The sequence below is a fragment of the Pelodiscus sinensis genome, chromosome 2 (assembly GCF_052426305.1).
Source record: "Pelodiscus sinensis isolate ZL-2025 chromosome 2, ASM5242630v1, whole genome shotgun sequence".
In the NCBI taxonomy this organism is placed as follows: domain Eukaryota; kingdom Metazoa; phylum Chordata; order Testudines; family Trionychidae; genus Pelodiscus; species Pelodiscus sinensis.
The window spans coordinates 11451125-11477782 of NC_143053.1; the positions used below are offsets into that span (position 1 = coordinate 11451125).

At 44.3% G+C, this 26658-nt stretch overlaps 1 protein-coding gene across 8 annotated transcripts in view; it reads left to right on the forward strand.

The window, feature by feature from the left end:
• Positions 1–26658, forward strand: part of FAM135B (family with sequence similarity 135 member B) — a 384315-nt gene that overhangs the window by 141924 nt on the left and 215733 nt on the right. The window contains exon 1 of one of the 8 annotated variants that reach the window (XM_089776154.1): positions 9179–9285. The exons of 6 other annotated variants lie outside the window; for them this stretch is intronic. The gene's annotated coding sequence lies outside the window, so the exon portion shown is untranslated. Of the gene's footprint in view, positions 1–9178; positions 9286–10019; positions 10088–26658 lie in introns of those variants that run through there. One more of the 8 variants, XM_075920077.2, reaches the window with a different exon arrangement.

The window sequence follows — 26658 nt, forward strand, 5'->3', positions numbered from 1 at the left end:
GGATCACCATTCCTGCCCAATGTGACCTGCTGGAAGCAGTGTGAACTGGGACACCAAGGCCCCCAGCTCCATTGGCTGGGAACAGCGAGCTGCGACCGGCAGGCATTGCAATGGCCTGTGGATGTGCATGTAAATATAGCAGTGGGGGCCCAACAGGGGCTAATCCTGGAATATCGGATCTGCCCTATGGGCCGGTGTTTGCCCATCCTGATCTTGGCAAATAGCCATTAACAGACCTATCTTCCTTGAATGTATCTAATTCTGTTTTGAACGGTGATAGTTTTGGCCTTTATAGTATCCCCTGGGAATGTATTTCTCATACTAATTGTGCATCCTGTATTTGTTTTAAACGTGCTGCCTGTTAATTTCCTTGGGTGACCCGGTGTGACCTGTTTTTTATGTTACATAATGATACTTTATTCACATTTTCCGCACCGTTCATGCTTGTATAGCTCTGTGTCACATCTCTGCTTTGTGGTGTCTTTTCCCAGCTAAAAATCTCAGTTTTTTAAATCTCTCCCCATACGGAAGCTGTTCCATGCTCCTAATCATTTTTGTTGCCCTTCTCTGAACCTTTACCAATTCTCATATCCTTATTTTTTGTGCTGGGATGACCAGAACTGCACGAAGGACACAAGGTATGGCTATGCAATGGAGATATATAGATATGTTTTCAGAGAAAAAGCTACAATGACTCCGAGAACTCTTTCTTGAGTGACAACAGCTAATTTAGATCCCATTGTTTTATTTCCATAGTTGGGATTTAATTTTTTTTTCCAATGAGCATGGCTTTACATGCATCAACATTCAATTTCATCTGCTGTTTTGTTTCCCAATTATCCAGTTTTGTGAGATACTTCTATAATTCTTTTCAGTTTTCTTCACTTACCTATCTTGAATAAATGTGTATCATCTGCATATTTTGCCTCCTCAAGTGTTTACTCCTTTCCAAGATGATTTATGAATATGTTGAGTAGGACTGGTCCTGGTACAGATCTCTGGGGAACACTGCTATTTATCTCTCTCCTATTCATTAAACTGACCATTTATTCCTGCCTTTTGCTTGCAATATCCACCTTTTGTCAGTTATACCTGAGTCCTCCTCAGCAGCATCCCACAATCCCCTGCTCGGGTTCTCGAAGTATTTAGATCTGCCTTTTGGAGCTCCTTACATAAGAACATAAGAACGGCCGTACTGGGTCAGACCAAAGGTCCTTCTAGCCCAGCATTCTGTCTACCGACAGTGGCCAGCACCGGGTGCCCCAGAGAGGGTGGACCGAAGACAATGATCAAGCAATTTGTCTCCTGCCATCTCTCTCCAGCCTCTGAAAAACAGAGGTCAAGGCCACCATTTTATCCCCTGGCTAATAGCCTTTTATGGACCTAACCTCCATGAAATTATCTAGCTTCTCTTTAAACTCTATTATAGTCCTAGCCTTCATAGCCTCCTCTGGCAAGGAGTTCCACAGGTTGACTACACGCTGTGTGAAGAAGAACTTTCTTTTATTCATTTTAAACCTGCTACCCATTAATTTAATTTGGTGTCCTCTAGTTCTTCTATTTAGGGAACTAATAAATAACTTTTCTTTATCGGCCCTCTCCACACCACTCATGATTTTATAGACCTCTATCATATCCCCCCTCAGTCTCCTCTTTTCTAAACTGAAAAGTCCGAGTCGCTTTAACCTCCTTCAATTTGTTTTCCCCTTCCGGGTGTTTACGCTGCTCATACATTTTTTTTCATGTGTTAAAGCTGCTGTGGATTTAACAGCTGTTCTATCTATAATCTCCTCTACTCCCTGGCCACCTGTTAACATGCGCATGAAGCTTCCACAGCATGGGCAAGCCAGACCCTTTGAGAACCTGGCTGTTGATTTTTCAAGGGTGTTGAGCTCTCAAAGAAGTCAAGTGTCCCAGGCAGAGGGGCATGATCACACATTTCTTTATGCACCCTCAATGCCCAGTGACGTCAGTGGGAGTTCAGGGTGCGCCAGAAATTTTGGATGGGGTCTGAGTAGGGTGACCCGCATGCAATATACTGTTCCCAAACAAGGGCGTGTAATGAAAGTGTTTTAATGTTGGAATTTCCAGTGATATTTTCCACAGACAGCCGCTCCTTTCCTTGCAGGAAATAATAGTTTTATTTCCCAGAACTCTATACCTTGGAAACAAAACATCTACCATGGGAAGTTTAGAAATAAACAATTAAAGGGTGCAAGCAGGTGATTGTACGGGTTGAACGACATCCATTTAAAAACTGAATTGAGTTAAGCCAGTGCAACTTGTGTGTGTGAACAAAGCCTCACTAAGTTGGGTGATGTGATACCAATGGAGGAAGGTTGATTGATAGCAGGTTCCATGCCCCTCCCTGCCATATACCCTTATGGACTCCTGGTCCTCTGCATTTCCTCAGTCTCTGAGCCACCTCTTACCTCTACCTCAATCCCATAACTGTAGCAGTGCAGTCTGCAGCAAGTCTTTATACAAGTTGGACCTTCCTTGTTCAGCACCTTCAGGATCTGACCAGTCCCGGATGAGGGATTTTAGTGGACCAGGGGAGGCCGTCTCTGGTCCCACTGCTACCAACATCCCTAGCCCTGAACCAGTCCACTGGCCGGCTCTCACCCTGCTGCCTGCTGGGCTGCCATGGCTCCAGGCCCCGCTGGCCAGCCACCATGCACTGCAACTCCAGGCCCCACTGACCAGCCTTGTGCCAGGTCTCCCAGTCCCGCAGGGCAGCCCTGCTGCTGCGTGGTGTGTGGCCCCACTGCCCTGCTAGCCCTGCAGCATCCATGCTGGACCAGTTTAGAAAGTTTCAATCTGTACAACCCATAAAATGCCCCTTGTGTATCCTTGCATTGTCACACTGCCTCTTCCCACAGCACAACTGCAAAGTTAAGGGAGAGAGCCAAGTCACTTTGCAGATAGGATGAGCCAAAAAAAGCTAGGAAAAATTCCCAGAAATGAATGACGGGGTGTTTGAAAATATTTTACTCTGTCTCATTTACACTCAGGATGTATAGCTATAAAAGACTACCCAAAGGTCTCGGCCAGGGATGGGCAAAATTTTTTAGGGGGGGGGGGGGCACTCCAAGATCTTGGCAAGTGGTCAAAGGTCACACTTCTTTGGAGGAGGTGTGTAGTTTGAGATGGGGCTTGGGTGCAGAAGGGAACTTGAGATTGGGGACTGGGATGTAGGAGGGGGTGAGGCATCTGAGAGGGAGTTTGGGTAAAGGAGAGTGCTGTGACGTGGGGCAGGGGTCTAGGCAGAGGAATCTTGGACTTCAAACCTCTACAACGTCCCAGAAAAACTTGCTAAGGAGATCAGATGTAATTTGTGAAAAATCAGGGTAGATTTATTTCTTTGAGTGAAGTGGTTCTAAAAGGACAAGGTCAAACATTTGAGCAAGCTTCTCTCAGTTTGAGCCAACTGTGACTGGGTTACCATTGTCCAGAATAACAAACTAGACCTGAGAAATGGTAAAATCTTAGAATGAAGTGTGTCTGATCTCAAGATTTATTCTGTTAAAATTAGAAATAGATAGCTGCCAAATCTGCCTGACTACCTAGGGTTTCAGGACCCTAGCTTACCTAGAGCTTTTGAAACTGTTATGCAGTAAGCATTTCCCCATGCATAATAAAATCCAGTTGAAAAGTAGCTTTGGTAAACATTAGAGGATTATTATTTATTTGTATTACAGTAAAACCTAGGATTCCCAGTTATAGAGCAGGATCCCATTGTGCCAACCACTGTATAAACACAGAACTAAAAACACAGCCCCTGCCCTAGAAGAGTTTACAATGTATATGTTGAACCACGTGGTAGCTCTTTTCTTTGGAAAAAATGCCTATAGGATTATGGATGAATGTTTGATGTTATCTCCTGAGGATAATATTACATAAATGATTTTATACAAAGAGAGTATACTGTCTGTGCCACTGCACAATTTAAAAGTTGCATTGAGCTGAAAAGATTAATAATAATAATTTTCAACTCAAATGGTTTTCAGTTTGATGCTGTGCTAAATGAAATCCAGTTTCTAATCCAGCAGTATGTCGGGGAATATTTTTGTCTTGTACAATGCACTGCTGTTTCTGCAAACACTGAGAAATATAAAGTATTTTAAAAATACACTGGGGTAGATTCTTAACTAGTGTAAATGGACAGAGCTCTATTGATCGTCATGAAGCTTTGTTAATAGCCGTCAGTTGAATCTCTAGCTCATCTAAATGTGCAAGGTTTTGGGTTGTTCAAGCTTTTCTGCTGGTTGGTAGTTAATGTTCCTTGCTTAGTGTCAGCCGTAAACACCTTCAATATGACACATTCATAAGTGCATATTTTATAATTTGTTTGTATTACTTTGCATGTGCAGCTTTGACAGTGCCAAGCACATAGAATCATAGAATCATAGGACTGGAAGGGACCTCAAGAGGTCATCGAGTCCCGCCCCCCTGCCCTAAAGGCAGGACCAAGCTCCATCTACACCATCCCTGACAGATGTCTATCTAACTTGTTCTTAAATATCTCCAGAGAGGGAGATTCCACCACCTCCCTTGGCAATTTATTCCAATATTTGACCACCCTGACAGTTAGGAATTTTTTCCTAATGTCCAATCTAAACCTCCCTTGCTGCACTTTAAGCCCATTACTCCTTGTCCTGTCCTCAGAAACCAAGAGGAACAAATTTTCTCCTTCCTCCTTGTGACACCCTTTTAGATATTTGAAAACCGCTATCATGTCCCCCCTTAATCTTCTTTTTTCCAAACTAAACAAGCCCAGTTCATGAAGCCTGGCTTCATAGGTCATGTTCTCTAGACCTTTAATCATTCTTGTCGCTCTTCTCTGTACCCTTTCCAATTTCTCCACATCTTTCTTGAAATGTGGCGCCCAGAACTGGACACAGTACTCCATCTGAGGCCTAACTAGTGCAGAGTAGAGCGGCAGAATGACTTCACGAGTTTTGCTTACAACACACCTGTTGATACAACCTGGAATCATATTTGCTTTTTTTGCAGAAGCATCACACTGTTGACTCATATTCAACTTGTGGTCCACTATGACCCCTAGATCCCTTTCCGCCATGCTCCTTCCTAGACAGTCACTTCCCATCTTGTATGTATGGAACTGATTGTTCCTTCCTAAGTGGAGCACTTTGCATTTCTCTTTATTAAACTTCATCCTGTTTACCTCTGACCATTTCTCTAACTTGCTAAGGTCATTTTGAATGATGTCCCTATCCTCCAAAGAAGTTGCAACCCCACCCAGTTTGGTATTATCTGCAAACTTAATAAGCGTACTCTCTATCCCAATATCTACATCATTGATGAAGATATTGAATAGTACGGGTCCCAAAACAGACCCTTGTGGAACTCCACTTGTTATACCTTTCCAGCAGGATTTAGCACGTTAACAACAACTCTCTGACTACGGTTATCCAGCCAATTATGCACCCACCTTACCGTGGCCCTATCTAAGTTATATTTGCCTAGTTTATCAATAAGAATATCATGCGAGACCGTATCAAATGCCTTACTAAAGTCTAGGTATATGACATCCACCGCTTCTCCCTTATCCACAAGGCTCGTTATCCTAACAAAGAAAGCTATCAGATTAGTTTGGCATGACTTGTTCTTCACAAACCCATGCTGGCTATTCCCTATCACTTCATTACCTTCCAAGTGTTTGCATATGATTTCCTTAATTACCTGCTCAATTATCTTCCCTGGGACAGACCTTAAACTGACCGGTCTGTAGTTTCCTGGGTTGTTCTTATTCCCCTTTTTATAGATGGGCACAATATTTGCCCTTTTCCAGTCTTCTGGAATCTCCCGTCTTCCATGATTTTTCAAAGATCATAGCTAAAGGCTCAGATACCTCCTCTATCAGCTCCTTGAGTATGCTGGGATGCATTTCATCAGGACCTGGTGACTTGCTGACATCTAACTTTCCTAAGTGATTTTTAACTTGTTCTTTGTGTATCCTATCTTCTAAACTTACCCTCTCTCTGCTTGTATTCACTACGTTAGGCACACCTCCAGACTTCTCAGTGAAGACCGAAACAAAGAAGTCATTGAGCATCTCCGCCATTTCCAAGTTTCCTGTTACTGCTTCTCCCTCCTCACTGAGCAGTGGGCCTACCCTGTCCTTGGTCTTCCTCTTGCTTCTAATGTATTTATAAAAGGTCTTCTTGTTTCCCTTTATGCCTGTAGCTAGTTTGATCTCATTTTGTGCCTTTGCCTTTCTAATCTTGCCCCTGCATTCCCGTGTTGCTTGCCTATATTCATCCTTTGTTATTTGTCCTAGTTTCCATTTTTTATAGGACTCCTTTTTTATTTTGAGATCATGCAAGATCTCCTTGTTAAGCCAAGCTGGTCTTTTGCCATATTTTCTATCTTTCCTACACAGCGGAATTGTTTGCTTTTGGGCCCTTAACAACGTCCCTTTGAAATACTTCCAACTCTCCTCAATTGTTTTTCCCTTCAGTCTTGCTTCCCATGGGACCTTACCTACAAGTTCTCTGAGCTTATCAAAATCTGCCTTCCTGAAATCCATTACCTCAATTGTGCTGGTCTCCCTTCTACCTTTCCTTAAGATCATGAACTCTATTATTTCATGATCACTGTCCCCCATACTGTCTTCCACTTTCAAGTTCTCAACTAGTTCCTCCCTATTTGTTAAAATCAAATCCAGAACAGCTTCTCCTCTGGTAGCTTTTTCAACCTTCTGAAACAGAAAGTTGTCTCCAATGCAGTCCAGAAACTTATTGGATAGCCTGTGCCCCGCTGTGTTAGTTTCCCAACATATGTCTGGATAGTTGAAGTCCCCCATCACCACCAAATCTTGGGCTTTGGATAGTATTGTTAATTGTTTAAAAAAGGCCTCATCCACCTCTTCCCCCTGGCTAGGTGGTCTGTAGTAGACTCCTAGCATGACATCACCCTTTTAGCTTAACCCAGAGACTCTCTACACAGCTATCTCCTACGTTCATCTCCACTTCAGTCCAAGTGTGTACATTTTTAATATACAAGGCAACCCCTCCTCCCTTTTTTCCCTGTCTGTCCTTCCTGAGCAAGCCGTACCCTTCCATACCAACATTCCAATCATGCGTCCCATCCCACCAGGTTTCTGTAATACCAATGATGTCATAGTTGTATTTATTTGTTAGAAATTCCAGTTCTTCCTGCTTATTACCCATACTTCTCGCATTTGTATATAGGCATCTAAGATACTGATTTGATCTTGCCTCCCTGTTGTGCCCTGACTCTCCTTTCTCCTTGCCATTATAGTCCGTAGTTCCCCCCATTTCCAACCCATCTCCCAGTCCTGCACATTCAGCACTTACCTGTGGGCTTTGCTCACCTGTCCCCGTCGAACCTAGTTTAAAGCCCTCCTTACAAGGTTAGCCAGTCTGTGTCCAAACAAGGCCTTCCCGCTCCTGGAAAGGTGAACTCCATCTCTGCCAAGCAGTCCTTCCTGGAAGAGCACCCCGTGGTCAAGGAAGCCGAAGCCCTCCTGGCGACACCATCCTCGCAGCCAGGCATTCACCTCCAGGATGCACCTCTCTCTGCCCGGGCCCCTACCTTTGACAGGAAGGATCGAAGAGAATACCACCTGCGCCCCAAACTCCCTCACCTTTACTCCCAAAGCCCTGTAGTCACGCTTGATCCGCTCAGTGTCACACCTGGCAGTATCATTTGTGCCCACGTGGATGAGTAGCATGTGCAGACTTTCTGGGTGTGTCTAGACTACAGGGTTTTGTCGACGAAAGTGGACTTTTGTCGACAAAACTATAGCTGCGTCTACATTGCCGCTAAGTTCTGTCGACATAACGCCGACAGAACTCAGCAGTTTTGTCAGCGGCTGTAAACCTCATTCTATGAGGAATAACGCCTTTTGTCAACAGAGTTCTGTCGATAGAAGGTGTTATTGCATCTACACTGTCCTTTGCGTCTACACTATCATGTTGACAAAGTGCCTTGCTTTGTCGACAGAACTGGATATAGTCTAGATGCTCTTTGTCAACAGAAGCTTTGTCGACAGTATCTGTCGACAACTTTTGTCGACAAAAGCCTGTAGTCTAGATGTACCCTCTAAAGCAGAGGTTCTGCAGCTTTGGCTGTGAATCAGAACTTCAGGGGGCAAATAGAACATCAAACTTCCTTGAATTTCTCAAAATTATTAACAGGTTTTAACATTTTGGACATGATCTGTTTTACTGAACCTATTTTTCATATATGTCAGATGCTTTCTTGTCTTCTGTGAGCAGAGAGCGCATTGTCATGTGTACAGAATTGCAAACATAAAATCAATGAGCTCATCTCTCTAGGAACAAACCTTGGGGTTGAGCATATTCTTATTTTGACCTTGTGTGTAGTGCGCCAACCTGTTAATGTCTTTATTCCAGCCCAGGGTAACGGTCAAACTTGTACAAGAATTCCAGTTCTGCAGTCTCTCTCTGTCATTGTATCAGAGGGGTAGCCGTGTTAGTCTGAATCTGCAAACGCGGCGAGGAGTCCTGTGGCACCTTATAGACTAACTGAAGTGTAGGAGCATAAGCTTTCGTGGGCAAAGACCCACTTCGAAGTGGGTCTTTGCCCACGAAAGCTTATGCTCCTACACTTCAGTTAGTCTATAAGGTGCCACAGGACTCCATGCCGCTCTCTGTAATTGGTTAGTGAAATTCCTCTATAGAACAATGGCTACTTTTAAATCCATGATTGAGTGTCCAGGTGAGTTAAAATGTTCCCCTACGGAGTTTATGTGCGTTAACATTCTGATGTTCTGATATACATCCATTTATACTTTGTTGTAGAGCCTGTTTGGTTTGGCCAATATACATGGCGGAGGGGCATTGCTGGCCCAGTTATCACCGTAGAACTAGAAGGTGTAAGAGATTGGGCTGAATCAGTAATACCCTATGACACCCTGGAAGCTGCTTCTTTGACTAAATCCCTGATATCTGCGTGCTTACTTGTCTCCTGTCTCTTTTGCATAATGTGCTGGGCAGTGTACTAGTCCCGGTTACTAGACTAAAGATTTGCATTGGGAGATAGCAGAAATGCTAGTTAATTTCCAGTTAATTAAGTGCCAAATGACAGAGCTTTTAGAACAAAGGAAAAATCCAAGTGTACAATGCTGAATGCGTTTGGCAAATATTTTCTTTTTTTGTTTGTTTTTAGAAACCCATGATCTGTTTTCAGAGAACTTGCAAGCAGAAAAAGAGGCGACATTTATCAAACAAATTGTTACCTCTCGTTTGTGTGTCTCATTCCAAAAACTGCCACGTAAGCCATTCATCACACAGTTGCAAAGTTTGGCATGAGTGGTGATTATATCAGGGAAGTGTTTCTAGTATTTTTAAGCAATTTTATCAGTTTCATACACAGTCTTGCAAACACTTCTTTAGTGCTGAACTTTAAGCATATGAGTAGCCAGCCACTGAAGACAATGGGACTTGTCATGAGCATAAAGCTAAATATGTGTGTCTGTGTTAGTAAGATCTGGGCTTCATATTCTCATTGATTTGTGGCATCTTCTTCCCATTCCGTTGCATATTACGTTGTTCCTTGAATGCTCTTCACCTTAGACTTTTGTTGTTGCTGTTTTTTTAATCCAGTCTAAGTTGTATATTCAAGAATAATCCTGATGTTTTCTGTGTCTGCAATCAGAGGAAGCTAAAGAAGCTCAACAGTATATTTTTATGCCAGAGGTCTGTAAATAAATCAGGTTCCCTTTCTAAGTCTGTTTTGTGGTGATATCTATTCTAATTCAAAAGAACAAAATATTTCCCTATTCACTCTTTACATCATGATGAAATCATGCATCTGGAGAGGTATTGTTCTGTCCTCCTGTTAGTTCTCATGCTGTGTGAGAATTCAACTGCAGAAATATCTCATTGGTTAAAGGAGGCTGAAATCAGAAATTGAAATCAGAGAATCTTGAACTTACTTGTATGAAAAATTTTAAGACATTGGTACTTGTTTACCTCTTGATTTCTCTTTTTTTTTTTTTTTTTTTAAGCTTGTAAACGCTTTGACAGGGACTTTGTGTGTATTGGGCACTGTGAATTGATGATAAAACATAGTGGTGCGTAGGAGAAAACAAGCTTTTTTTTAAACTTTTACCCCAGATTGAGATGCCCTTTCTTGGGAAGAAATGGCTCTTGGCTATGCTAGGGTTTGAATAACATGCTATGCATGTATATTGTCTCCTTCATTAAGATGGCCTGGTCAGGATGGCCTCAGGCAACAGGGGTTCCTGTGGAGCTCCTCTCCGGGAGTCCAAATTACAGGTCAGCTCACCTCCAACAGGCTGGCACTGAGCTATTCTGCTGCCCTTTCTAAGCTCCACCTCTACCCCGGTCAAGCTGTGCAGTTGAAATGGGGCAGGATGCACAGTAGCTCATTCGCCTCTTCCTTTCTAGAGCGGGGCTTGTGCACCCATCACAGGTGCTGAAATTCCTGTGAAAATGTGGCCCTTTGATCGGTTTACCCTGTGTTCTTGTTTTGCAAGTGAAAACGGTAACCACTGTCTATCTGACTGGCATCTGCACGTGGATAGGTTGGCGGCCAAACGTTATCATTTCATCTGCAGTCTGAGAGGATGCCTGTAGTTGACAGGGAAAAAAGTAGGCCTTAAAGTGTGCTCATCCCTGAACAGTGACTTTGCAATTTTAGCACTGTGGAGTTCTGTACTTCATGAGCTGGTTTTCCTGTTGCCCCTGACACACGGTTGATTTCATTTCTTATCTGCCAGCCTCTCAAACTCAGAGTGGGCTCTGAAAATGGGTCCATCAGTAACTGTTATCAGGGTGGGCATAGGTGGTGTCCCTAGCCTCTGTTTCCCAGAACCTGGAAATGAACGACAAGGGATGGATCCCTCTGGAGCACCTGGCATTAGCTGCTGTTGGCAGATAGGACCCTGGGCCAGGTGGACCTTTGTTCTGACCCAGCATGGCTGTTCTTAGGTAAGTGAACCCCCTTACAATAGAGGTTCTGCAGGTTAAATGATACTGCTGTCTAATCCGCTGCAATGTCATAACTTTGGTGAACCCGTGACAATATGGGTTAAAGTAGGTCCGAACGAGGAGGATGTCGTCACAGGATTTAAAGTTATGTTTTGATGTAGCATTGCATCATCTCCTGGAGTGCTGGTCCCTGCTGGTGATTGGACTATAAAGCACTGATTAAAAAATAAAGCTTAAAAGTCTTCCAGAATAATAGGCCTCCAGCTGTGAGATATTGTGAGGTGATTCATCGGTACAATTCTGTGTTAATAAAAAGTCCCCAGGAACAAAACAGACACTTTGTTAAATATGCCCCTCATGCAATGGAGAATTTTAGAGAAGCAGTTATGTATTTATTTTTGGCTGGTAGCAGTGTGATAAGCCAAATCCTCTTGAGTTTATCTTCATACCTACCTCCATATATTACTTGGAGGATGAAGGAGGGTGTCAGCTTAAGATATGGCTGATGTGTTGTATCACCCGATGCTGTTCGTGCTGTCAGTTCTCTCCTGCAAAAAATCCAGTCCTATGAAATGCCAAGCACTGTCTGTGAGGGATTTAGTGCCCTCACAGGAGGAGTTCAAGGCCTTGTAAGAATAAGCCTTAGGGCGGGCTGTACTGCATCTGTATTTTGGAGGACACTCCTCCACCAAACATCCAATGACTACAGGAAATGGTACGGATGATTCTGGAGATCTACCTTCTGACTGACCTAGTTATGAACCCAATGCCTCAGCTTGGTGGGCTGAGCTATTGTGCTACTTAAAGGCACTGTCTTTCAGAACGAATCTAAAACCGAGATCTTCACTGTTTGTCGCCATTGTGCACAAATTACTTCCTGCCAGAGTTAGGGATGTTTAACCCCAGACTCCTGTCTGTACAGCAACTGGGGTAATGATAATCTCTCTCCACTTTGATTTCCTCTGCAGTATGGATTGGATGGTCTGTTCTTGAATGGGCAGCCTACATGAAATATAAGTTGTCCGTTCTGGAGCTTGCAAAGTGCTAGTGAAACTGGAGCAATATAATGAAAGTGCTATTTTTGGATATTTTTTACTTTATTGTAAGCCAACAGACTCATGGTGGAACAATGTCAATTTTTCAACTTGCTCCCTCAAATTCTGAGCCAGGCTTTTGGCTGTGATTGGTTAGTTAGGTCACATGGCATTGGTTCTATTCCCTTCATTCACTGAGTTTACACTCTGTGGTTGGTAAACCATCAGGATGGTTAGCAGGAGCCATTTTGATTAGCGTGCTGTCTCTGTAAAGCAAAGCTTCAGTGGCTGCTGTAAATGAAGCCATATGCGGACATGACGCTGGGAAGTGGCCTTATCTGGTGGTACAATAATGGGGTAAGTAGTTCATCCTCAAAGGTACCAGAAGTAATAACAGACTACCGGTCGTTTTTTGATTTGGCACATAGAATTGTGGGGAAGGATATAGAAGGAATCCAAATTCTGAGCCTGTTGAAGTTCTGAATCTTTAACGTTCCCCTGTCTCCAGAAGGATATATTTTCCCCATGTCCTTTGGCTATGGCTGAGTTGGTGCTTGGCTGTTGTTGTTGTTTGTTGGCACCCCCATGGTGACAGTGATAATCAGTAATTCTTTGGGTATGCAGCCTTGTTTATCTGATGATGGTAATTAGCAGGGGTGTGTGGGTGTTTGTGTTGCTGTATAAAATAATGAACCATTCACAAAGAGCACAAATGCTAGCAGGTGAACTAGAAATGCTGCCATCGGTTGAGATAATCAATTAAAAGACTGGTGGCTCTGAATCGGAAATGGTTGCAAAACCCCCAAAATACTTGGGCACTGAAATGTAGCATATTACAGAAACAGAGAATGCTAATGAAATGCATCCCCAGCTTCATAAAAACTATGTTCTCCTCCTTGTGGCAAACAATATGCCATGCTGCTATATCTCTTGTCGGGAAAGCAGAGATTTGACGCAGAAGGTTCTGAAAAAAACATCTTGCTCATCCGACTTTGTTGGAAACTGTGGACTAGCAACATTCCTGGTGGGGGGAGCAGGGAGAGGGAGCAGCATGAGCGTAAGGCAGAAGAAAATTCTACTAAGGAGTTTCGGATGCATTGGGTAAATGTTGCTGGTCCTATCTGTTGCAGTAGTCAGTCATGGGAGGCTACGGTTGTGGCCCCCACATTTAAGGGGGGAGTATGCCCCCAAAGCCCCCACCTTTATGGTGGAATCCCTGCAGTGGAGAAGGGTTCTGGGAGGAGGGGAGAGAGCGGAAGGATAATGCAGCCTGTTGAATACCTTCCTGCCTGAGCCTTTGTAGGACCTAGGGAAGGGGGATGGCTATCCCCATCCTGGCTCTCTGCTCTGTCTCTGGCCTGACTTCTCTTGGAATCCCCTTGCTCACGGTGTGCGGGAGGAAGGGATGCCACTGCAGAGACAGCTGCAGGTCTGTGCATAGAGTCCCTTTCATGCATGGCTCTGGTGGGAATGAGGAGGCCCACAATTAAAGCTAAGACTTTGTGACACACGTTTTTAGTCGAGGTCACAGGCATCCATTCATTGTTTCTTGGCTCCCCATGACTTTTACTAAAAATGTGCATGACAAAATGGGGCGATGTGGCTCCCCACCTCATCCTTGGGGGCCCAGCTTCGAGCTGCAGGGTCCCCCCACAGTCTGTGGCTCCATGCTCTGCGAGAACCTGCCACATGGGATGACTTCAAGCTTTCGGGGCACACACAGCACCCGCAGTGGCCGACAGCTCCCGAGGCCCCGCAGTTCCCAGCCCCTATAGGTGGCGGCCGACTCTCCAGCCCCCAGCCACTGAGGGTTCAAGTCTCCAGAAGTCAAAGATTCTGTGACAAACTCATAGCCCCATCCACAATGAGCAAATGGTCCAGAGTACACAAAACCCAGTGAGGAGAACTTGGGTTCAGAGTCTCCTAGCTCTGGTGTGGAATAGTGTCTTCCTCCATTATGATTTCATTGAAGTCAATGGATGATGGTACTACTCACTGGAAGGGTTCCAAGAGCTGGCCTTTAAAAACACTTATTGCTGCAGATTAAAAAACAGCTGCGCTCTGAGAGCAGCCATCCTCCAATGTAGCCTAATCCCCCAGAAAATAACCTGGCCTCTAGCCCCATTTGAAAGGGAGGCATTTCTAGCTGTGTGCAAGCTGCCCCCACTTATGCATGTGACTCTCACATGGGCGTAGAGCTGTTAGCAATATAAGTGTCTCTGGTTTTGGCAAGCTAAGTTTCCTATGGATAGTTCCCCCTTCAAGCTGCCATCTGCTCAGTTTTGACAAACAAAATGTGTTCCAGTTTGGGGCGCAGAAGGGAGGTTTCCCAGGGAAGCCCGGGGTGGCTTTGCAGGAAGTGGAGCTGATGACTCAGGAGCTGGCTTCCCACGGCTCTCTCAGCACTGCATGCCGGTGCTCTCCAGAGTCATACAACTGACTTCCATGCATCCGTTTGGGGAAGCGTGATAAGTGTCCTGGGAAGAGCAGAGTTGACACACAGAAGAGAGGGTGTTAGAATTTGTCTTATGACTGCAGAGGTGAGACTGGGACTTGGCTGAGCTCGCTGAGTCAGAAGAGGCTGGAGAATTCAGCAGCTCAGCCCAAGGGCAAATCCAGACCTTAGCACTCAGCCATCAAAACAGAAGCCTTCCCCTACAGAGGAGCATATTGCTCGTGTAAATCTGCCCCCCTTGTGTAAAGCTATCCCAGGGAAATGTGGCAGTGACCGGCTATACAGATTGTGGGGTCTCCTATCACGCTATAGACCTGATTCTGCAAACAGTCACTAACTCACCAAGTGCTGCTTAGTTTGTAAAGTGAATAAACGCTATTATGGGTGAGGGCTGATAGGAGCTGAGCCGGCAAGAGGGCGGTACACTGAGATGTTTGTGGTAGCTGGCATTAGAAGTCCTGCTCTCCTGGTCAGAGAGGAGAAAGAATTATTTTAAGGAACTGCCTTTTCGCCTGGCACACAGTCTTCATCCTTCTGTTGGAAATCACAGAGGTGTTGGGTTCATTTGCGGTTTCTGCTCTAACCCAGGAAAGTTCTTGCTCTGAACCGACTCCACCCAGCCTGGTCAGATCAGTCAGCTTTACTTCCGGACCATGGTGTGTTAGTCCTATTCCTAGGAACAATTCTCTGGGTGTGTCACAGGCAGTGAAAGGCCACAAAATACACTGCAAAAGAAGCCTCGGACTTTCACTTGCTTTGCACACCAGAGTCTGGCACTGCTATTAGTGTCAATATAGGCCCCAGCGCTTTGAACACACATTGGTAGACGGGTTATGGCTCTGCATATTTTATTGATTATACTTGTGCCATTCTGAAGCCACTGCTTGCCCAAAGGATCAGTACCATCATCATGAAAGCTAGCCTGGTGTAGTCGTCTGACCATTCGTTTGGGCTCAGAAGATCTTTGAATTTCTTGGTCCGAGGCCCACATGAGAGCTCCCCACCCCTGGGCAATTTTTCCTACCCCTCCTGGGAGTTTTAAATGGTCCACTTTGGCCAGGACGATGCCTTGTTTAAGCCTTATCCCAGCTGTGCTGTCTTTTGGGGGCAAAAATGGGCATTTGTCCTGTTTGCTCTTTGATCAGTTGATAAGAGCACGTGTGACAAATGCTCACTTTAAAAAAAAAAAGTGTGGTGTAGAGAAATGTGTGGAAGGATGAGCAGTGATGCCAGACCTATGTGGGGGGAGAGGCAAGCTGAGGTGGGGGTCAGGGGTCAGGCAGGGCTCAAATGAGCAGCAATGCCTGCCCCAGCCTTTAAGACACATGGTCACTCTATCTAGTATGTGCTTCCCTGCTCACTAGACTCTGCCTGTCCTCCAGTGTGGGGCTGGGGGCCGGGACCATCCTTTATGGGGTGTGGGATGGGGCTCAGGCAAGCAGCTTCTAATTAAAAACTGTATCATGCATGTGCACAAATGGAGGAGATTAAGGATGGATCGGCAACCTTAATATTGATATTTTTCAACTTGACTTCTGTGCTGGACTTTCCACCTTAGTGCTCTTTCTTCATAGGTTTCTATGTGTAATTTGTTAAGCTTTTAAAAAAGGAAACAAAAAAAATCCAGCATGTGATATCAGATGGACACCCACATCGGTCATCAGTGGGGTTGGAACCTTTGGATCTACCAATGAGACCTCTGCCATTTCAGCTAATAATAACTGGCAGCAGTAGTAGGTTATTGTAGTAGGGAATGGGAAGCTTTACCAGAGGCTTTCACAGATATCTTCTGACAGCTGAAGAACAGTGATGCTCAAGAATCTTGGGTTTTATTCCAGTTCTCTGTGTGTGAGTTTTCTTTGTTGGGCACAGAATTCTCTACCTATATCCCCCAAATTTGACTCCTCCTTCCCCACCCCTTCTGTCCTGTCTTTTACCCACGGTTGGCTCCTCATCCTAGTTCTAGTTTCCTAGCCCAGCCATTTGCTGTCTCCTCTCCAGACTCTCCTTGCTAGTCCGAGGTGCCTCCTCATCTAATCTCTTTACTTCCTCCTTGGCGTCCACACATAGACCTTGACTATGTTCATTAACCCCATTGTCTGAAAGTTCTAGTCTTCCTCTTCCTCTAGTTTCAGTGTCCCACCAGCTCCTTATTTTAGTCTCCATGCTCAGCCCAGCCCAACAGACTGGCTCTCCATACTCCTCGTGTCTCCTCCACCTCCATCTGTCTAGCTAGTCCCAAGTCTTGGCTCTTGGCTCCTAGTCCTGTTTCCTTCCAGTGCATCATTTCTCCTCTCATTGCCTTCCTTGTCTGCTAGTTCCAGTCTCCTTGCCCAGTCACCCCCATCTAGCCAGCCTCTAAGGCTAGGTCTTTATCTGATTTGCCCCCTAGATGTTTTTCCCGGTCTATTTCCCATGTCCCCATTGGTCTGTCAGTTGTCCCCTCTATATTTGAATTAGGCAGCTTCCTCCTTTGCCAACTGACTGGGCTCTACAAGGGAGTCACTAAGAACACAGGAGAAGTGTCTCTGCTCCCCATTCTGGTGCTCAGATGCAGCCCTAAGCCACATTTGCCGGGAAGGTGCTGCTCAGTGCTAGGCTGGGGTGTGCCAAGCGTGGGTGATCTGTAAAGTGTGTGTGTGTGAGAGAGGGTATGTCTACACTACAGCGCTAATTCGAACTAACTTAGTTCGAATTAGTTAATTCGAACTAAGCTCATTCGAACTAATGGATCCAGACTAAAAAACTAGTTCGAATTAGCGTTTTGCTAATTTGAACTAGCGCGTCCACATTAAGTGGACCCTGAACCGAGGTTAAGGATGGCCGGAAGCAGTGCCGGCAGGGCATCAGAGGAGGACTTAGAGCGTGGAGATGCTGTCCCAGGCTAGCCGAGGGCTGTGCTTAAAGGGACACGACCCCCACCCCAGACAGACAGTTCTCAGGGGTGTCCCGCTTGCAAAGCAGTCCTGGCTTGGATTGCCCGGAGTACCCACACTGGGCACATCACAGCAATCGGCCATCAGACCGGCTGCACTTGCCGCAGGCTGCCATCTGGGGTGAGGGGGCAATTGGGGGGCTGCAGGAGAGCTTCCACCCCCAGAAGCCCGCAGAGCCAGCCCAGTCCTCCCCATCGGGGGCTCGTACCCCATTCCTCCCTCACCTCCTTCCACTTACCCCTCTCTAGCCCCCCTTCCTGATGTACTAAATGAAGGACAATTGTGTTCAAAAATAGAATCTCTCTTTATTGAACAAAACTGAGGGAGACTGGGAAAAGGAGGTGGGAGAGGGGAAGAGAGAGGGTAGGAGAGGTGAGGGCAACTACAATGATGAGGGGTTTGGAACAGGTCCCATATGAAGAGAGGCTAAAGAGACTGGGACTTTTCAGCTTAGAAAAGAGGAGATGGAGGGGGGATATATTAGAGGTCTATAAAAGCATGAGTGGGGTGGAGGGGGTGCATAAAGAAAACTTCTTCATTAGTTCCCATAATAGAAGGACTAGAGGACACCAAAGGAAAGGAATGGGTAGCGGGCTTCAAACTAGTAACAGAAAGTTGTTCTTCACAAAGCAAAGAGTCAACCTGTGGAACTCCTTGCTGCAGGAGGCTGTGAAGGCAAGAACTAGAACAGAGTTTAAAGAGAAATGAGATAAAGTGATGGAGGTTGGGTCCATGGAGTGGTATTAGCCAGGGGGTAGGAGTGGTGTCCCTGCCCAAAGTTTGTGGAAGGCTGGAGAGGGATGGCACGAGACAAATGGCTTGGTCACTGTCTTCGGTCCATCCCCTCCAGGGTCCCTAGGGTTGGTCGCTGTCGGCAGACAGGCTACTAGGCTAGATGGACCTTTGGTCTGACCCAGTATGGCCATTGTAAGCTCAGGGCTCAGGGTCGGGGGGCTCAGTGGACCACCTTTATTTTCATGCATACCTGCTCCTGGGTGGCCAGGCTGGCAGCTCTCCTGTCCTAGCCAGCCACTTTCCTGTGCCTAGTGCGGAGGTCGTGGACGAGGTCCACGATGTCCGCACTAGACCAGGCGGGTGCCCGCCTCTTGCAGTCCCGGGCAAGCTCCCAGGAGCCGCCAGCCTGGTCCCGGGAAGAGGGAGAGGGCTGGGGGGCATCAGGTGGCTGGCTCGAGCCGAGCCAGGTGCAGGGTCTGCTGGCTGGGTGCTGGCAGGCTTGCACCTGGCACGGGCACCGTAGCCAGCCCATGCCCCTTTAAGGGGTCCGGGGCCGGGAGGGGGGCAGACGAGTTTCCCTGGTGTTGGCCAGAGTGGCCACCAGGGAAAGCTGGGGAGGGCTAGCCTCCTACTAGTTCGAATTAAGGGGCTACACACCCCTTAATTCGAACTAGCTAGTTCGAACTAGGCTTAATCCTCGTAAAATGAGGTTTTACTAGTTCGAACTAAGTGCTCCGCTAGTTCGATTCAAATTCGAACTAGCGGAGTGCTAGTGTAGCGCCTATGAAAGTTAGTTCGAACTAACGTCCGTTAGTTTGAACTAACTTTGTAGTGTAGGCATACCCAGAGAGACTCCATATCAGTAGCAGGATCTATATGCAAATGAGCATCACTAGTGATGCCAGCAAAATTCTCAAAAGTAGTTTTAGTAAGTAATTTGTGGCTCCTTGTATTGGTTGGATGGCTACCTCCATAGCAGCAAATCCAAAGTATGGTAGGCTCAGACTTTAATACCGTTTGGGGGATGGTTCTTTCATTCATATACGCACAGCAATGATACAGGATAGATACACCACATTCTCCCCTTCTTACTGTGTATAACCCCTATGTAAATATGGTCACCCTATCTAGTATTTGCTGCACTGTTCACCAAGCCCTGTCTGCCCTCCTCTCCCCCATGTACCTTCCAGATGACCAGTGAGAGAGAGAAAGGGCACATTTGTGAATTGTTATTTCCTCTTCCTGTTATTTCCTCTTCTGAGACACTCCTTCCCAGTAGGGATGCCTGGGCCAGTTTGGGACTAACCTGCACCTCATGACTTGCCTGAGAGTCACTGGGGAAAGCAAGACAGAATTTGGCCTGTAGCTGTTTAGAATCCACTGGATACTTCTCTCTTTTATTTTCCATTGGAAGGCTGCTAGTGTGATGCGTCTAAATGATTATTTTCATGCAATTGTGCTTGGGTTCTCTGGAAGTCACTCAAAGCACAACCACATGACATTAGCACCAGCCATTTCAGAAAGCAAGTGAAACGCTAGCTTGGCTAAGTAAAAATTAATAAATTTACCCTGACAAAATGTATAATTAGCCACCCCGATGTTTGACATGGGCACCGTGTTAACCTCATCATGTTCTTCAAGTACTATTCCTTATGGGCATGCATGCACTCCATGTACCCGGACATGGAGAATTTTGCAAACGGCATCTGCTGCTCTGCACACAGGCCCTTACTGATCTTGTGCCACAGAACAAGGAGAGAAAGGGCAAGGCAGACTGATCATCTCTCCAGTTCCTTTTCACCACCACATGACACTGCATTATTTATTTACCTGTAGTTAGCTTAAGAAGTTTTAGAATTGAAAGTTTTATCTAAGAATTTATGCTTTATCATTAGTTACCTTTCTGACCTGGGGAGCTCCCCTGAATGCTGTTTGGGTACTGGACTATACACAGGACTCAGGGAGTCAAAATTGGGGCTCTTGCCCATGTTACTTCTTCTTTGGCAAGGACCACTAACACTGCATATCCTACCTTGGGGAAGCCCATGTTGTCGCAGGGTGCAGTATCTGTTGTTAATTTCCCCGAAGTACCCCGGAAGCCTGGTGTTTTTGTCACAAAAAGCACCCAATGGAAATGACCATGAGATCTTAGTTGGACCCAGGCTGGGGTATTTCCCCCTCTTCCTCATTACATTAGCCTGACACAGCATGTCCTGCCATGCAGCCCAATTCAGGAATGAGGGGGGTCTACCGCCACAGAGTGCTTCATGGGGTCTTGGTGGGAGAGCAGGGAGCAGTCTCATAAGCATGAGACTAACGCCTCTTCCAAAGCCACTTTGAAGAAGTCTGATTCAGTCCTGTCTAAACAGAGTAAGTTTCAAAGCTCTGCCCAGAACTTAGTATGTACGAAGTCTCAGACGTGACAGGAAAGCCCGCACATCTGGGGCTCCTCTGGTACTGGATCACAATTCAGTAGTGAGAGATACCAGTGTGCAAGACAGACTAATGAGCTGCTGAGTCAGTCTTGCCCTGAAACCTTGCATGCATATGCATTACAATGTCTTACTCAAAGAGCTCCCAGCTGGGCTCCTCACAAACAACCTTCATGCATGCAAGTCACACCAGTGTCTGTGAAACAGCAGCCTGCCAGCCACACTTGGGTTACATTCTAGCTATCTCCAGCTTTGGTTATACTTTAAAGTGACCCTCCCCTCAAACCGTCCCATATTTACATTTTCCTTCAGAATGTATGTCCAATATCTACTGCCCAATCCTCTCCTGGACAATAAATGTTTTATATTAAGTCTGTTATTTCTTCTAAAAGAAAAATACGCCTACAACGTATTGCCCCAATTGAGTTTCCCAGACACTTATATCAAAACACACTGAATTAGATAAACTTAATTTAACAAATTACATCAAACTCAAGCAAAGATTCTCACAATATGCTTTCAGTACTTGTAGGGCATGTCTACACTGCGTGCTTATTTCACAATAAGGTGGAATATGCACTATTCCTTGTAGAATGAGGTTTACAGATTTCGGAATAAGCCATCCGTTATTTTGAAATAATTTTGAAATAATGGAATGGCTGTATAGACACTTGCATTATTTCAAAATAACGGTTTTTATCTTGAAATAACAGTGCAGTGTAGATGCACCCTTACGGACCAAACCGTGTAAGCCAGGTCCTCCTCTTAGAGTCTTACAGAGGCTTCCATTTGTTTCATGTGAACTGAGTGTGATATGCAGGAAGAAAGAAAGACAGAGAGAGACCCTTGAGTCCCTCCTTTTATAGTTTCAGCTCCCTCTTGAAAAAAAATCTCCTTCTGGGAATTAGAAGACAGTTAGGTGGAAGGATGTTCCCTACTGCTTTCTCTCACCTGTTTGAACTTCCTTTTGTTTGCTCTCCTGCTTGATGAGTCTGTTTGCTGCTTAAATGCAAATTAAGCAGTGCACACATTTCTTTGTGTAGGACAGACCTGTTTGCCAACCGTGGCTGGGATGGGGCTATGAGGTTTGGAAAGTGGGTTAATAACATTATGCAGAGAAATCTTATAACTTCACATATAATGTTGCCATGCAACAGGGCTTGTGAAGCTTTTCTCCTGTCTATGCAAGGCCACCAGGCCCTACTAACGTTGCATGACATCACCAATGTCTCTTACATCAACAAACAAGGAGCAGTGAAATCCATCTTCCTGTGCTCAGAAGTGGCCAGTTTGTGGAACTAGTGCCTCAGCCATCAGAACAGTGTGTCAGCAGTTTAGTCACGGGAGCAAGAAAATGCAAGACTCTTTCAGCCGGCATTTTGCTATCAACTATGAGTGGGAACTGGACGATTGTTTGTGAATGATATATCACTCTATCATGTTCACCTCCCCAATGAACTGGAAGTGCAAAGTACCCTGCTCTAATGGAGGCCTGCGTTGCCACTTGCACTATGTCACTCTACTTATTCTATTGTCAGGTCTTCTGGATTATGCCTCTCCTCCACTACCACTCCTTCCTTGGGTCTTAATGAAAGCTTCGGCAGGCAGGGCATGAGTCATCTTCATTGCCTCCAGCTGGCCCAGGCAGTTTTGGTTCTTTACCTCCTCAGCATGTCATCTTGGGCACTGATCATTGGTTCAATATGATCTCCTGACCTAAGGAAATGGCAAGATCAAGCATACTAGCCCAATAGCCACATCATCCCTGAGGCTGGTTTTTGGAGAGGCCTTGTGTTTAGATTGCAGTGCAGAGCATCCTTTTTAATAGTAGCAAGGATTCCACTAGAAAATGGTACCTAGCCAGGTCTTCTCCACTGATGCGTCTTTTAAAATGGTGCTCTCTTATTTTGGCTCTGTCTGCATCCTGACATCCTCCTCCAACTTGAGTACTGCTTGTCAGTCATCCACAATGGAATCCGCATTGGGTCCAGCACTTGAAAAAGAAGGTACATTATTTAATTTATAGTAAGCAGGATTTTTTCAAAATGTGTAGACCCGATATATTTTCTACTACTCAATCCTCTTCCTCTCCCCTTTGGATTGTCTTTTCATTTATGATAGAGAAGGAACTGGAGAAGCAGTTGCTTTAGCCTCCCCTTTATTTTCTTGGTCCAAGGCTCAAGATGAGAAAGGGTACATGTGAGGACCAAAAGATACTGCTTTTAAAAATTCTCCAGTTCTGGGTATTTAAAGACAATGAATGGAGAATACAGCAGATAGGGACCACGCATTGAAAAGTCTCCAGTTACTATAAGCTAAGTAATTTCCTCTTCAAATAAGGCATGGAATTTTTTCAAGACTGCAACTGTTCCCCGTACAATCACAATAAATAATAATTATTAATTAAGATGTATATTATGATAGCAAATTCTGAATATTTAATAATGTCAAAGGCATGCTGTAAATGAATACATGCCTCTTGTTGATCTACTTTATGGTCCTGAGTAACTTGGGTGACATTTTTTGATGAAAGCTCTCTTTTTCAGCAATGCATGCAGATTAGACTACCCTGAAAAAATTCACAAATTGGTATAGATTTTGTTGATGTGTTTATGAAAAGCAAAACCTAAGTGAAACTTTCTAAAAACAAAACGCTTCATTTAACAAATGCTGAAATAACAAATTGCAATGTTTGATGCAAAATGTATTTGCTTTTGCCAATGAATTTTGATTGTATTTGGAAAAAATAATAAAGCTCAGAATTTAAAACAAATCTTGTCACTTTGGGTCACATAAAACATTGATTCACTAGCAGGTCTGAGAAGTCTGTGTGTATTTCTGGGTCAAACAACATATTTTGTTTGACCCAGAATAAATAGATATTCCAGTTCTAGTATTCTATGCAATATTTTAGTTCTCAAAACTTCTAGTGAATAAAAAATAATATCTGCACATCTCTGGTCTGAAGACTGTCCAGGGAAGTGCCAGAAGAGGATACATTTATTGCAGGGGAACAGCAAGGAAGGTACATGACATAACTGAAGATTTGGGATCAAAGTCTCTCAGCAGCAGTGGAAATCAGGGCAATGATTTTTCACGGTCACTGTGCACATAGGTGTTTTGGGAGCATTTTCTTTTTAGGAGAGTCAGAAGGGAGGGACATCTGGCAGGCCAAAAGGAGAGGGTTATGTGACAGCCCGGTCCAGGTCTGTGTTATTTCTTTTCTCCTTATGTTCTACCCCCTCCTCTGCTTTCTGTATTTTTCCTACCATTCTGTTCTGTGGGCAGTTGCCACAGCAGGTTAATATTATTTACTACAGGGAGATGCTGAGTTGATTTCAAGACTGCGGCACGAGCAGAGCATGCTGAGGGAGGCTAATTGCAGTTGGCATTCATTTTTTGTGTCAAATTACCTGAACTAAATTTATACATGCACTGTTTTGTCACCATGTGCGTCCTAGGGTATTAGAGAGACAAGGTGAATGATGAGGTAATATCTTTTATTGGACTCAGCTTCTGTGGGTGAGAAAGAGAAGCTTTTGAGCTTCCACAGAGCTCTTCCTCAGATTGAAAGCTTGTCTCTTTCCCCAACTATTTTATCTCTCTGAGCTAAATTTACACAGATGAGTTCCTATTTAATCTGTATATTGTAGCTTTAGATCCCCTATCAACATAGAATCATGGAAATACAGGACTGGTAGCCTATGTCTACACAGCAGCATTATTTTGGAATAATTGACGTTATTCCAAAATAACAAAGATCGTGTCTACACAGCAAGCTATTATTTCAAAATAATACCTGCCTTCTTACTTTGACTCCTCTAACTTTCATTTCACAAGGAGTATGGGAAGTTGAAGGAAGAGTGTTCTTCCTTCAACTACCTGCTGTGTAGGCAGCACCAAAAGCCGAATTAAGCTATTTCGACTTAAGCTACAGAACTGACATAGCTCAAGTTGTGTAGCTTAATTCGACTTTAGCCCTGCTGTGTGGATGTACCCAGAGGGACTTTGTTAGATTATCTAGTCCACTCCCCTGCATTGAAACATGAGTAAATATTATCTAGACCAGCCCTGATTGGTGGCCGTCTAACTGTTCTTAAAACCCTTTGAAGATAGAAATTCCTGCCTTCCTAAATACTTTGTTCCAGTGCTTAACTACCCTGACATTTATGAAGTTTTTTCTTAACGTCTACCCTAAAGCTCCCTTGTTGCATTTCAGCCCACTACTTGTCATATACTCAGTAGATAAGGAGAACAATTTATCACCGTTATCTTTATAACAAACTTTTAGACACTTGAAAAGTGTTATAATGCCCACTCCCTTGGTTTTCTCTTCTCCAGATTAAACAAAGCCATTTTTTCAGTCTTTCCCTTTTAGATTATGAAACACTCATGGTATTTCAAAATTAGCATTAGTCCCCGAGGAAAGCAGGAGTATAGATTTTGAAATAAGTGGCCCATTATTTTGAAATAACCGGCTTGGTAGTGTGGACGCTTCATTTATAAATTCAACCTAAGGGAGGTTATTTTGAAATAACGCACTAGTGTAGACCAGGGTTGAATGTGCTTTTCTGAGAAGTTGACCACCAACTTTATAATAAGTTTATCTTGACTATATTTCTGTAGTTTGCTTGTAAGAAGCTCATGTGAGACAATATTAAAAGCCTCACTAGAGTCAAGCTATCTCACATCTATTACTTCCCACCCAATCCACAATTCTTGTTACCCAGTCAAAGAAAGGATATTAGGTTGACATGACATAATTTCTTCTTGATATATTCCAGTTAATAAACCTTATTGTCTTCTAGATGCTCACAATGTAATTATTTGCTCCATTATCTTTCCAGGTACCAAATTAAGCTGACGGGTCTATAGTTCCCCATGTTGTCCTTATTCCCTTTTTTATAGATAGGAACTATATTTGCCCTTTTCCAGTTCTCTAGGGTCTCTTCCATGTTCCATAAGTTCTTAAATAATAATTGTTAATGGCACAGAGATTTCTTATTCCATTATTTATTCTAGGATGTATATCATCACGCGCTGCCTACTTGAAGACATCGAACTTGTCCAATTCCAAATTAGTTGGGAAAGGTAAAATAGGGGACAAAATTATATCTGTAAAAATGTTGATGTCTGTAAATTATCTGGATCCTTTTCTTGACTACTTTAATTCCATATCTTTCTTGGTTTTTGAATAGCTATGGGTATGTCTATACTACCCTCCTATTTCGAAATAGGAGGGTAATGTAGGCATACCGCAATTGCAAATGAAGCCCGGGATTTGAATTTCCCGGGCTTCATTTGCATAAGCGGGGCGCCGCCATTTTTAAATCCCCGCTCATTCGAACCCTGTGCTGTGCGGCTACACGCGGCACGAACTAGGTAGTTCGAACTAGGCTTCCTAGTTCGAACTACCGTTACTCCTCATTCCACGAGGAGTAACGGTAGTTCGAACTAGGATGCCTAGTTCGAACTACCTAGTTCGTGCTGCGTGTAGCCGCGCGGCACGGGGTTCGAACGAGCGGGGCTTTAAAAATGGCGGCGCCCCGCTTATGCAAATGAAGCCCGGGAAATTCAAATCCCAGGCTTCATTTGCAATTGCGGTATGCCTACATTACCCCGCTAGTTCGAACTAGCGGGGTAGTGTAGACATACCCTATTTCTCTTTCTTCAGTGATTTTTTTTTATTCCTATGTTGCCCACTTTACTTTTTATAGTAGAAATTAAGAAGCCTTAGGAAAAATTGACTCTTTTGTGCTGTATTTTTTGAAAATAGGTTTGATGTGTCTTTGAAGGAACCAATTTTCATTTCCCTAGAATGCAGAATAGCAGACTTGAAAATAATTGGACTCTTATTCTAAAATGTGTTGGCTCTTTGGTGAATAAAAACAAACAATGTTTAACAAGCTCAGATGGTATACCTGTGAAAGAAACAAGCATGGTTTGTGGATGATCTGGCTGTGTAAAGTCATGTGCCTCCTATTTATTTATAACTATAATATTGCTCTATTTCTTCCCCCTACAAATTAAATTAAGAATTCAAGGGCATGTTGCAGGTTTGAACTTCTACAAAAACAATAGGAACAGTTACCTGCAGCT